This window comes from Drosophila navojoa, chromosome 3, assembly GCF_054131105.1.
Source record: "Drosophila navojoa isolate 15081-1374.11 chromosome 3, UAZ_NAV_1.0, whole genome shotgun sequence".
NCBI classification, from domain to species: Eukaryota; Metazoa; Arthropoda; class Insecta; order Diptera; family Drosophilidae; genus Drosophila; species Drosophila navojoa.
This window is the reverse complement of record NC_142891.1, coordinates 11,798,121-11,810,594: the sequence shown is the minus strand read 5'-3', so window position 1 is coordinate 11,810,594 and position 12,474 is coordinate 11,798,121. Positions and strand designations below refer to the sequence as shown.

General features: G+C 36.0%; 1 protein-coding gene across 1 annotated transcript in view; it reads left to right on the top strand.

Annotated features, from left to right (window-relative positions):
• The window catches only part of LOC115562843 (uncharacterized), a 39,693-nt gene that overhangs the window by 10,008 nt on the left and 17,211 nt on the right, over positions 1–12,474 (top strand). Inside the window, exon 2 of the mRNA XM_030384993.2 lies at positions 10,458–10,525. The gene's annotated coding sequence lies outside the window, so the exon portion shown is untranslated. The remainder of the gene's footprint in view (positions 1–10,457; positions 10,526–12,474) is intronic.

The window sequence follows — 12,474 nt, the reverse complement described above, 5'->3', positions numbered from 1 at the left end:
AATTCAAAGAATAAATATATATTTTTTTATATCAAATATGAAAGTTCATAAAAAATACAATATAAAAAAAAATATTATATTAATATAATTTTGATAAAAAAAAAATAGAATACAAATAAATAAACAAATCAAATAATAGTAATACATAAATACTAAATAATAATGTGAGATAAACTGAAATACAAAAATATTTAAAATAAATAAATAATAAATCAATTTGAAGATATTAAAAAAAATGCATAAGAAACGACAAAATAACATATTTAAAAAAATAAAAATATAAATCAAGAACGAAACACAAACGATAATAAAAAAAATAATAAAAAATTAATAATAAAAATAAATCCATAAATCTGTTTTATTTTCCATACTCAGTTGTAAATGATTTGAATATATAATACAAATAGTCTTATTTAAGCACATCAGTAGATTCTTCTAGAATTTCTACCATTTTCTCTCTTACCCAACTCCACTGAACAGGATGTCTGCTAGTCCATCACATCACCGTCTGGCGCATATTTATTTCTTTTTCTTTTTCGTGCCGTGGCAACTTTAATGGCTTCTGTGTGACGACGATGTCGAACAGTTGGAAGTTGGCTTGGAAAGCGTGGGTAATTTTCATTTCGCCTGACAATAAAAATATAATTATGACTGCGTTGTTTATGTTGCACAAACTCCTCGACTTGTATGCAAATATATACAACTACATATATTGAGTGAGAGAGAGAGAAAAGAGAGAGAGAGAGAGAGAGAGAGAGAGAGAGAGAGAGAGTCTTTTTAATGGTCTTTGGCAATTCGACTGTTTGTGAGAATGATGTCGAGTCACTGCACATTCGCCAGGAAGTTGTGCAATTTGTCTGGCCATCTAAACATTGATTCAGTCGGTATATATCCTCGCTCAAGAAAAGATCTACGCATGACTTGGCTGAATGCCAATGAATGAACAAAAGACTTTCAGTTTCCAATTGCTTTTATTTCGCATTTCTTTTGATCTTCTCAACTCTGTTTTGCTCTTCATTTCGAGCATCCTGTTGCTTCCTTTTCTTTGGAGTTTTGAGGTTTAGGTTTTTGGGATTGGTATTGGAGTTGGTGTTGGGATTTTTGTGTTCGGTTTCGGCTTGGGTTCCTCCCTCCTTCACATTTGTGGGTATTTGTGTGCTCGCAAAAACTCGTTTAATGTCAGGCAGTCTCGCTGCTAATTAGGTGATTTTTCGAGTTCGAGCGAGTCTTATTTATTATGAATTTTTTTCTCAATTTTTTTTTGGGGTTTTGTTTTTTGTTCGGGTGGGCGCTCACATCTCGTCGCCGTCTGGCAGCAATTACAATAAAAGCAGCTTCAGTTCGTGCTCTTGCATTTTCAGTTTCCTGTTACCAAAAATAAAATAAATTGCGACGACTGATGTTGGCACTTAATGAATTGCGCCAGCACCACGTCGAAGCTCTTTAAAACCAACGGCACGTCTTGGGCTCTTTGCTGATTAATTGTGATAAAAAAAAAAAAAACAACAACAATTGCACAGAGAGCGAGCGAGCGAGATGGACTGAAAAGTACTTTCAGATGTTATAAATATTATATTACTAAATGAAGTTGCATTCCTTGTAAGGCACTAAATGCTCATGACCAAAAGCATTTCATAGCGTTGCAGTTCGTGAAATTGAATGCATTTTTCGCTTTCGCAAATGTCAAAATAGCGTGGCGAATGATGCAAATTATATGGCAACATATACGACAGATAATTTGAAGAGTATTAAGGTTGCATAATGTTTACCTTGCTCATAATCCTTTAAGCCAGATTGGCAATAATTTCAGTTTTTATTTAATTACAAAACAAAAAGATTTCACCATGATCTACTAAAATTCTTCAACCTTTTTATTATTTTTTGTGTATTTCTTTTTACTCTTGAAAAAATTTCCTCACTTAACTCAACTGTAAAATGTGTAGAGCACATTCCATAAATGTTTATTCATTCAAGCTTAGAATACTATACCATCATTATCCAAATACCTATCTCACTCGCTAGATCATTTGTAACCTATATCGTTATGGCCATTATAAACACTACGACTTCCGCCTTCAGCTATTACATGTCCAACTGCTCTGGGCTCTATATAAGGCACAAATCTTTCTAGTTGACGACAATCATTAGCTAGTTATGGCATTTGCCACGCCCATCTGACACAGTGTGTGTGTGTCTGTGTGTGTTTGTTTGCCCTAAAGAAAGACCGTTAACTCCCCATTTATAAACCTTTTTCCGGTTCTAATGACACGCCCAAAAAGCTGCCCAGCAATATACAAAGTACTACTAGACTTACATCTATATACATGTATATATGTGTGTCTGTACGTCTGTTTAAATGTATGTGTGTGTGTATATGTAAGTACACACATTACACTGCACAAACTCCATTAATTTCTAAAAGCTATAGACAACATTCAGCCATATATGGCTGAGAGAACAACAAAGGAACCAAAGAACCCAAGCACAAATAATTCTTATTGCTGTTTGTCTTGGCTATAGAGGCGAGCGAGCGAGCGAGCAGCAGGAGGTAGACAAGATAGGTGGGAGGGGAGGGGCTGTCACCCCAGACTTGAGCTCGAACACGAGCTCGAGCCGCAACTCTGACTCATATGCACTTTGGAATTGTTCAATGGGGCACAAAGCTTGACTGGGTACATAAGTGGGCCGCCAGAGACACGTGTGTGCCCCTCTCGCTCGCTATGGACATATACAATATATATGTATATATATATGTACATATATATTGCTGTCTGTCTAGGCCTCGCTTTGGCTGCAACAGCAGCCCACATTAGAAGGCATACAAAATGGACTTGCAGTTCATTAATTTTCATTGTCAGCCATTTTCGGGGCGGCTATGCAAATGTCAAAACTTTTAACGCTCAAGCGAAAAAAAAAAAGAAAAAAAAAGAAAAATGTCACAAGGCTCGATGACTCACAGACCAGATGCGATACCAGACTGGCCAGATCTCAGCAATATATACATATATGCCCACCTCTCTGCAACAGAGTGAACTGCATTTTTGACAAGTTTTTATGGGTCGATTACATAAGTAGCTCAGGTTTCAAGTTCCAGCTCTGGCTGAGCCGCTGGATCCCCAGGCTTGGGGCATGCATTTTAAATAAATTATGTAAATTTTCGTTTGTTGCCTTTGGATATCTTCATTTTGGTGACATCGGCGGCATAGTTCTAAGTTCAATTGTTAGAGCTGTGTGGGGGAACCACGTGACTTCTGATATTTGATAATGCCCCCCAAAGTTTTGTTTTCCCGCTGACTTTTTCACTTAGATTGTTTGCTTTTGTTTTCGTGCTTACTCAATGAAAAATTCCTTAGTTGTCGCTGCTCATGTTGTTGTTGTTGTTGTTTCTTAATTAGAGAGCGGTCCACACTATACAAACTTCAGCTATCGACATCATTTAGCCAACAGCACGACGTACGCTGTCAGCGCATTTCCATCCATTCCAGACACTTTCTAAGCAAACATTTTGATCAGATAACAAGTCAATTAGGTCTGGACACGATTTGAGCATAATGTGTTAAACTCAAAGAGCGAGCTATATGATAATGATAATCATAATGATACTGTTATATTGTGTTAGCTTACATTGTACCAGGCGATAATGTCTATTAGCTTATGGCAATAGAAATTGCAGTTGCCATTGCAACTGAAGTGAACAGAGACTGCGGCCGGCTAAAACAAAAACCATTTGAGTCTAGCTCTGGCCTATTTTTTATACCCTGAACCCATTGAAAATGGGAAATCAGGGTATAATGTTTTTGTGTAAAAGTATGTAACAGGCAGAAGGAATCATCGCAGACCCCATAAAGTATATATATTCTTGATCAGCACGACGAGCTGAGTCGATATAGCCCTGTCCGTCTGTCCGTCCGTCCGTCCGTCCGTCCGTCCGTCCGTCCGTCCGTCCGTCCGTCCGTCCGTCCGTATGAACGCCGAGATCTCAGAAGATATAAGAGCTAGAGAGCTGAAATTTTTTGTGCATACTCGTGTATACCATACGCAGTACGAGTTTGCTTTATTTTTTCGATAACTCATCCGATAACTTTTTTATCGAGAATAATCGAAAAATGGATTTTGTTTTTTGAGCCTCATTGGAGCACTATTAGACATAGAGACTTCAGATTTACTGTGTATATATATATGATGAATACAAACATTTTATCATCAACAGATTTTGGATACCACGCCCCCTTCGCCCCCAATTTGTAAAAAACGTATTTCAAGTACTAGAGACTTGTGCTTTGGAATGTACACACATTTTGACCATATAATTACGTCCTGAAAGTTTCATTAAGATCGTGTGTTTACAAAAGAAGTTATTCACCAAGAAAATTCTCATACTATTGCCCACACTGCAGCGCAGCCCAAGCGCAGTCGCTGCTTACTGCGCAGTTAGCAGAGCGCTGGCAGAATGGAGGGTTCAGGGTATCTCCTAGTCGAGCAGTCTCGACTAGAGTCTTCTTACTTGTTTAAGTTTCCTTTAGGCCACTGAATTCTCTAGGCCCAACTCAATTAGCCTGATACAATTTTATATATACATATATGGGTGGGTGCAGAGAGATATTTAGTGAAAAATTGCCTTAATTTCGGGCACACACACAAAGGTTTCCAGCAGAAACAAAAGTGAAAACTTTCACTTTTGATATTTGTGTAGAGCGCAACATTTATGTTTAGTCGGTTTTTATTTTTTATTTATTTTTTTTTTTGTTTCTTTATACCACACGACTTAAAATCTGACTGCTCTGCGACTGTTATTTCTTTGGTATTACCATAAATTTGAATTTCGTTTACATCATCAACGACCCAAGCGACGACGACGACGACGACGACCACGTCGACGCTGGCGATGGCGATGACGACCTCTCTCGGCGCTTCTCATGTGTAAAGAATTGTTGAAAACTAAGGCTGGGCCTTTCTTTCGGCCAACACGTCGGGCGTTGCATGCGTGTGTGTGTGTGTGCTTTTGATTTTTTGTTTGTGTGTATTTTAATGCGATAATTTAAAACTTTTTCGCTTTCATTTCGTTTAAGCTTTGGCTATTAATCAGTTATGAGTCTTCAGTCTTGATACAACAAGTTAACCTTTTTCCAAATGCCGCCGACGCTTGAAGAATCTCCTCCAGACAATTGATTACGCAAGCTGTGAGCCCCCCTCCCCGGCCGACCCACACGGCGGGAGGGCCACACCAGGCCCATTTATCTTACAGTTTTTCAATTAAACTTTGTTTATTTCTTCGTTACATGCTTTTGTTGTTGTAGTGTCTGTTTTCAGTTGCTGTTATTGTTGTTGTTGTTGTTTTTCTTACTCTGCATAGATAACAATTTAATTTTTGCTATTCGCCCCGTTTTCAATAGCTGCCCGAACCTTGTGCACGGCCTAACATGCATGCTAAATTGTTCAGATAAAAAGCACATTAGGCTGAACAGTATTTTTCTTCTTCTTCTTCTTTTTTTTGCGGAAATACCAAATGCAAAACACGCGGCCTGCGTGAACTACAAGTTAGATAGATCGACTGTAAAATGACACGTGAACTCTAAAGTTAGATAGATTGATAGATAGACTGTAGAACGTAGTTACATAAGAAATTCGCCAGAAATCAGCACTTGGAAATCTTATATAAGAGTGCGAACTACTTGCTTACGACAAGAGTCGGCTCTGTGAAGAGTCCGTAGCAAATTACGCGGAATAGTTAGGTGAGAATGGAAGTACGCATTCCAGAAATGGGGCAGAAAATGATAATTTAAATACATATACTAGATGCCTGAAATTACTATGAACTGGCGAAAAGATGCTAAAGGGGAAGCTACTACCTCAGATATGTATATATGTATAGCCCTTTGTCTACATATATATTAACTTTCGTTGGGTTTTGCAACCCAGTTGTCTACAGCTCTACAGAAATTCTTTTGTGCATGTGAATGAAACGCGAATCGTAGAGAAAAAAAGAAATATATATAAAGGAAACCCTTTTTATTCTCAGCGGCACTCATAACCCACTTACAACAAAAGCGAAGAACCAATGGACTAAATAGACTATATTTTTAGATACGTGTTGGGCATTTTTGCTTTTGTCTCTTGCTTTTTGTTTCTTTCAGCTTGTTGATTTTACCAAGCACTTTGAAAATATTTCAATGGAATTTCTTTGCGGAACGGCACCTTCACACAGCTTGGCCAGTCAACAATAATAGCCCTGAACTTTCATTGGGTTGTTAACTTGTTGTTGTTGTTGTTGTTGTTGTTTGTGTTGCATTCGCTCCACATATGTACAGCTGTTTTTAATTTAAAACTTCATTTCAAACCGAAATGAAACTTGTTTTCCAGCATTTTTGTTGTTTCTCATTTTTGCAGTGGGTGCAGTTGTTGCTCTGTCTACTGTCGTCTATATTATAATTTATAAAATATTTTTTTGTGCTCCCTTGAATATTTATTTTCTGTTTTTGAACTTGACAAAAATGTAAGAAATACGATTCACTTAGGCAGAATCATAAATACTCTATGATGTTTATATAAGCAATGTATTTATGAAAGGGTTAGTAAATTGAATAAAGATCTTTTAAAAGAAAAACATCAAGAAAATTCCATATACAAACATATACAGATTTTTACACATTTATACAGATTTTTGCTACATCATTAAATGTTGAGAAATTATATTTTATTTTAAATATTAATATTGATAGAGGTTAACTTTATTTTATTTTAAATAGGACATATAAACTCTACATTAGTATGTAGAAGTTATACTTTACTCGTGCCAAAATTCATGAAAATCCGCCAATACCCTTCGTTAGGTTATACAAAATGAGAGTAATACATATAAATAAGCTAAAGTGACATTGTGTTGGCATTAATTTACAGTGGTCGATGGAACATGTTTAATGCATTTCATATGCATTTTTCTTTGTCAATAATTGAATTTTCGGAATTTCAAGTTCCCAACTGATCAGATTCGCTATCTCACTCCATATATAAATATTTCTCGCTCTCTCTCTCTCTCTGTGTTTCTTCTCCTCTCTCTTCTTTACCTGTTGTTGCCCATTTTTTGGCTTTTATTTATGTGATTTGCATTTGCTTTTGTCATATTGCTTTTTGCCTCTTGCTTTCGATTTTCGCCTTCATTTTTGTTGAATTATTTGAATGTATTTACTTATTTACGCTTTTATTTTGATTTTTTTCTGCTGCTGTTTTTTGCCACTTGTGTTTAAATATTAAAAGACCGAAATTGCTTGTTGCAGCCATATTTTGCCGTCGCGCAGCCTAAAGAATTTCAAAGTTGTGTAATCACAATTTCATTGAAGTTTCTGGCTTTAAAGGTAGCTGAGAAAATTCATTGGAATGCCAAAATGACCAACAGAAAATTGAGCATAAACGAAAAGCCAGCAGAAATTAAATTCTGTTTTCAAGTTGCCTTAAGATTTTATGATTAAATTCTGTTGGGAAGATCACGAATTTTTGGATAGTCGTCAAACGTTGCAATTGAAATACTAGATGCATTTAATTTATTTAATTTTCGTTTGTCAAATTTTTAATTCACCTAAAATAAAAAAGGTTTTTTTATTTAAATTATATTTTTAATTAAAAACATTTACTATTTGAAATAAAATAAAGCTTTTATAAAATATTATTCTTTTTTAATTAAGACACCAGCTTAAGCTCTCCTCCTTAAACTTGGCTTGTCAGGCATACTTTAGATATATATCAGCTATTTATCAAATGGAAACCCTCTGAGCATATTTGCTTACAAAATTCTCAAATTCTCAATCAATTTTGTGGTAAATAGTCTATAGAAATCCCTAGTCTATTTCACTAAACATGCTCCCACGCTACGCTCAGTTTGTACATCTTATTAGAACATCTATGAGTAGTACTTTGACTACTTGTTTGCCTAGTTCGACGGGTCTTTAACATTCCACATGGATTGTCAATGCTTATGAAATTCTGGTTTCAAATGCTAAACCTCTCTCCCTCTCTCTCTCTCTCTCTCTCTCTCTCTCTCTCTGGTTGCACCTTCCTCTCTCTCTCTCTCTGTCTCACTCTTTCTCTTTTTGTCCAGGGCACAGTTCAAGCAAAGCGAATGAATGTCTGGGCCAACAAACTGCAGGAAGTTCTATTTGTATTTGCTTAAACACTTGTCAATACCCAAGCCGCCAAGACCACCAACACCAGCCAAAGAACCCTGTTTAGCACTGCCATCCATCCCAGGCATGATGTGAGCTGTCTTGTATGTGTGTGTGTGTGTGCGTGTTTGTTGCGTGGTGGTGCTATATGCCAATGCATTGGGCATTGGGTTACCTGTTCTGTGTATTTTGTTGCACTTTTTGCCGCTTCGTCTTCGACAATATTTAAATAGGAAATTAGGGTCGACTTGGCTGGCTGGCTGGCTGGCTGACTGGCTGGTTAGCTGGCTGCTTGGCTGTCTGCTGTTCCAGCTTGGCTTCCGCCTCTGGCAACGCCCTGGGGCCCGTTTTTCCAACTGTAAGCCGAGCCCAAGGCGCTTTCACAGGTTTCCCGCAGTTTGCATAGAATGCATTGCAGTTGCCACTATGTGACTATGTCATGGTGTTTTTTTTTTTCACTTACGGTTTGGTTTTTTTTTTTTAAGCCATGCTAATTAAAGCCGGGCTGAACCGGATTTAATTAACTGCATTTACTGTTAGCGCTAAACTGGTGCACTTTTTTTTACAACTAGAGGATTATATCGATGCGCCATGAATTATGTTGATGCAGAGTTGCAGATGTTAAGATAAAGTGGAAATCTTTGTAATCGATTGATTGTCTCTTTGAGCTTGGATATACATTCATACATATGTTAGAGATAGCAGGTAGTTGATATCATAATCAAAGTGTCCACAGACTGACTTTGCTGCTTAAATATCAATAATCCATTTTTATACCCTGAACCCATTGAAAATGGGAAATCAGGGTATAATGGTTTTGTTAAAATGTATGTAACAGGCAGAAGGAGGCGTGGCAGACCCCACAAAGTATATATATTCTTGATCAGGGCGACGAGCTGAGTCGATTTAGCCCTGTCCGTCTGTCTGTCCGTCCGTCCGTCCGTCCGTCCGTCCGTCCGTCCGTCCGTCCGTCTGTCCGTATGTTTGAACGCGTCGATTTCAGAAGATACAAGAGCTAGAGACTTCAACTTTTTTTTAAAATGTCCGTATATATCACGCGGATATCGAGTTTATCACTAAAAAACGATAAATCATTCCGATACTTTTTTATCGATAAAAAACCTTATCGAAGATCAGTTTAAAAATTATATCTCCTACATCTTTCAAGCTAGAGTCTCCAAATTTAAAATGTATATTAAGACGCATGTCATACAATTTCGGTTTTTGTTTAAATTTACCCCCCACCCCCAAATCCACCCCCTCACCCTCATCTTTGTAAAAGTCGTATATCAAATACTAGAGACTTGTGCTTCGGTATACACATACATTTAAACAATATGAATACGTTCTGAAAGTTTCATTACGATCGCACGTCTAGAAATTAAATTATTCAACAAATAAGTTCTCCTAATATTGCCAACACTGCAGCGCAACCCAAGCGCAATCGCCTGTATATGTGAGTGTGTGTGTGTGCGTGTATTTGTTTGCATGAGTGCGTGTGTGGGTGCTAATTATTATTGAAATATCAGTTGCTTGAAGGGTTCAGGGGATCTCGTAGTCGAGCAGTCTCGACTAGAGCTTTCTTACTTGTTTTTGTAATAAATAATAATATTTATTATGATATATTTTTATAAATTTATATTATTTTGATGATACGAATTAAATTATATAAATGATAATTATAAGGAAAAGTTGATGGATATGAAACTATATTTTTTTTAAGTTATATTTTTAAATTAATTTATTATTTTCATTTATTTATTTATTTTTTTTTTTTTTCTTTTTTTTAACATGTTATATAATGAAGATAGAAATTTGTATTGCGTTTTTACTTAACTATTACTTAATTATTTATTTATTTTGTTTATTCAAAACTATGTTTTTATTATTGCAATTTATTTATTATTTAATTTCGAGTTAATTTAAGCCGACTTTTGATATACGGTCTTCCTCTTCTCTTCCTATACTTAAATACATCAAGTTATGCCAATAAATATTGTACTACGATATAAAGTTTCCAAATGTACGATCTACATTCTCTATTCTCCTGACATAATTCAACGGTATATCAAATTTTATATTAAATCATATCAACTAAGTCAAACGCTTCCAAAAGAGTTTCCATTCGGGAAAGTATTTATAAAGAGTATCTGCTCTTCGATCCACGGCCACACAAGAATCTCTCGTACATTCTCGTATTATATGTATTTTGCTATCATTGCACCACATTAAAGGATGCACATCTTCTGGCTTCCATCTGACGCTTGGCTAATGTTTATTATTTTTCACTTTTAATTGCAGCTCAACGGCAAATTCTCTATATATGTATCTCTGTCTGTGTGCGTGGACAAGGAAGCTCGTGTTTGAAGGTAAGCGACTTGGCATAGCCAACGGTATCTTGGACGCCACTTGTCCAGCTGACTTTGTGTGTGTGTGTGTGTGTGTTTTTTTTCTTAATGTTTTAAACAAGTTCTCGAGTTAATTGCCCAACGCAATCATTGGCTGGCGGCTCAGTCCAACAATTTGTGCAATCACCATGTGAAAATAGCTATATTTCACAATAAATATGAAATGTATAAGAAACAAAGAGAGAGAAAAAAACCCCAACGTTGTCAGCATGACTAAGAATTGCCAACGCATTTGCTAACCAGCCAGACTTATAGGCAATATTTGGTATTTAACCAAATTGCGTAAATTGCAGAGCTCGGCTAAATGACAGTTTTTTTAGCATTTGTTGTTGTTGTTGTTGTTTTCTTTGTGCTTGCGGTGGAGAAAGGGGGCGGAGCTGTGAACGGGCTGAATCGTTGAAATTGACTCAATTCGTGTGGTGAACTTTGAAGCCCGCTTTGAATACCGGTTAATGGAAAGTTACATCAACCGGTCGGTTCGCTAATCGTTCTGGCCAACAAAACGTCTCTTTTGTCTTTCACTTCGAATTGGCTAATCTATTGGCTTACGCAAGGGTTGATGAGCGTGAGTTCAATGTACTCACGCGGCGGAAATTATTCTGCCAAGCAAATATATACCTAAATAAAGCAAGTAGCAATCCCGTCGGGTATCGGCAGCGGTGCTATACTTGTTCAGAGTTTATCAAATGACTATATATATACTCTATCTATATATATAGTCGTATATATACTACTACATATACACCCATATATATATATATACTGCATTTCACAACAATAGATTTTCAATATTTAAAGATGATCTCAAGTCATTTCATCATTCAGCCAGCTGTCTGTAAACGCTTTTAGGCTTTATTCATATGTTGATAAGCCGCTTAATGTGATTCACGTTTACTCAACGCTCAATTAATAATTTATTCATACGTTAATTGTTATTCAATGTTCTAAAAATATATAAATAAACAACCTAATATGGAATTGCCAATTAGAGCATAAGCCGACAAATAGTTTGTTTTTTTTATGCATGTTTAATAATACTAATTTACATGATTTTTATAGCCGACAAAGAACACAGCTAGCTAGCTTATATACATATAGTTAGCACCTATCACGCAATTTAATATTTATCATAAGATTTTTAATATGTTTTTATGCTTTTTAGATAAAGATGAAATGAAGTAGAAAACTTGATTTTAGTGTGATTTAATGTGTAAGAACTTTTAATTTTAAATATTTTTCTATTACAAATAATATAAGAATTTGGATATTATCCTTTTAAAACCTGGTGGTAAGATTTAAATCTCAAGATCTGTCAAGTGAAATACATATATATATCATTTGTTAACTAATATCCTATCTACACACGCTCAAGCCAACCAAAACTAATAATAAATGCAATATATAATTCTCTATCATAACAGTTAATTCTCTGACCATCTCATATCTCTAGCACTTCCCTCTGCTAAGATAGCCCAAATTTTTAGCCCTCTAACATGGTAAATTTCTGACCGGTCAGCTCTAATATAATTTGCAGTTACGTGATTCTCTTTCTGCTCTTCAATCTATTGTTATTGTTGTTGTGGTTGCTTGCCTTCATCAAGTTTGGCATGTTTTGTAAGGTTCCCGCAATACTTTTTAATTGGATTAGAAAAAGGGTAGAACCAAACAAAATGCGCATAATACCCGTTGCTATTTTTGCAACGTTCTTGCTGTGCTTTAATTTAATTAAAAGGTCAACGTACCTCAATGCCGCTTCTTACAGAAAAAAATCAACGTTTTTTCATCAGCCACTGAAACTACACAAAAATCTGTAAAAATAATAGAAAAAGGGCACGTCAAAGATAAAATACTCTTGTATGATATATGAGTTGGAAGTGAGTGCTTGGGAAATGGTTTCGTCTTTGAGATAA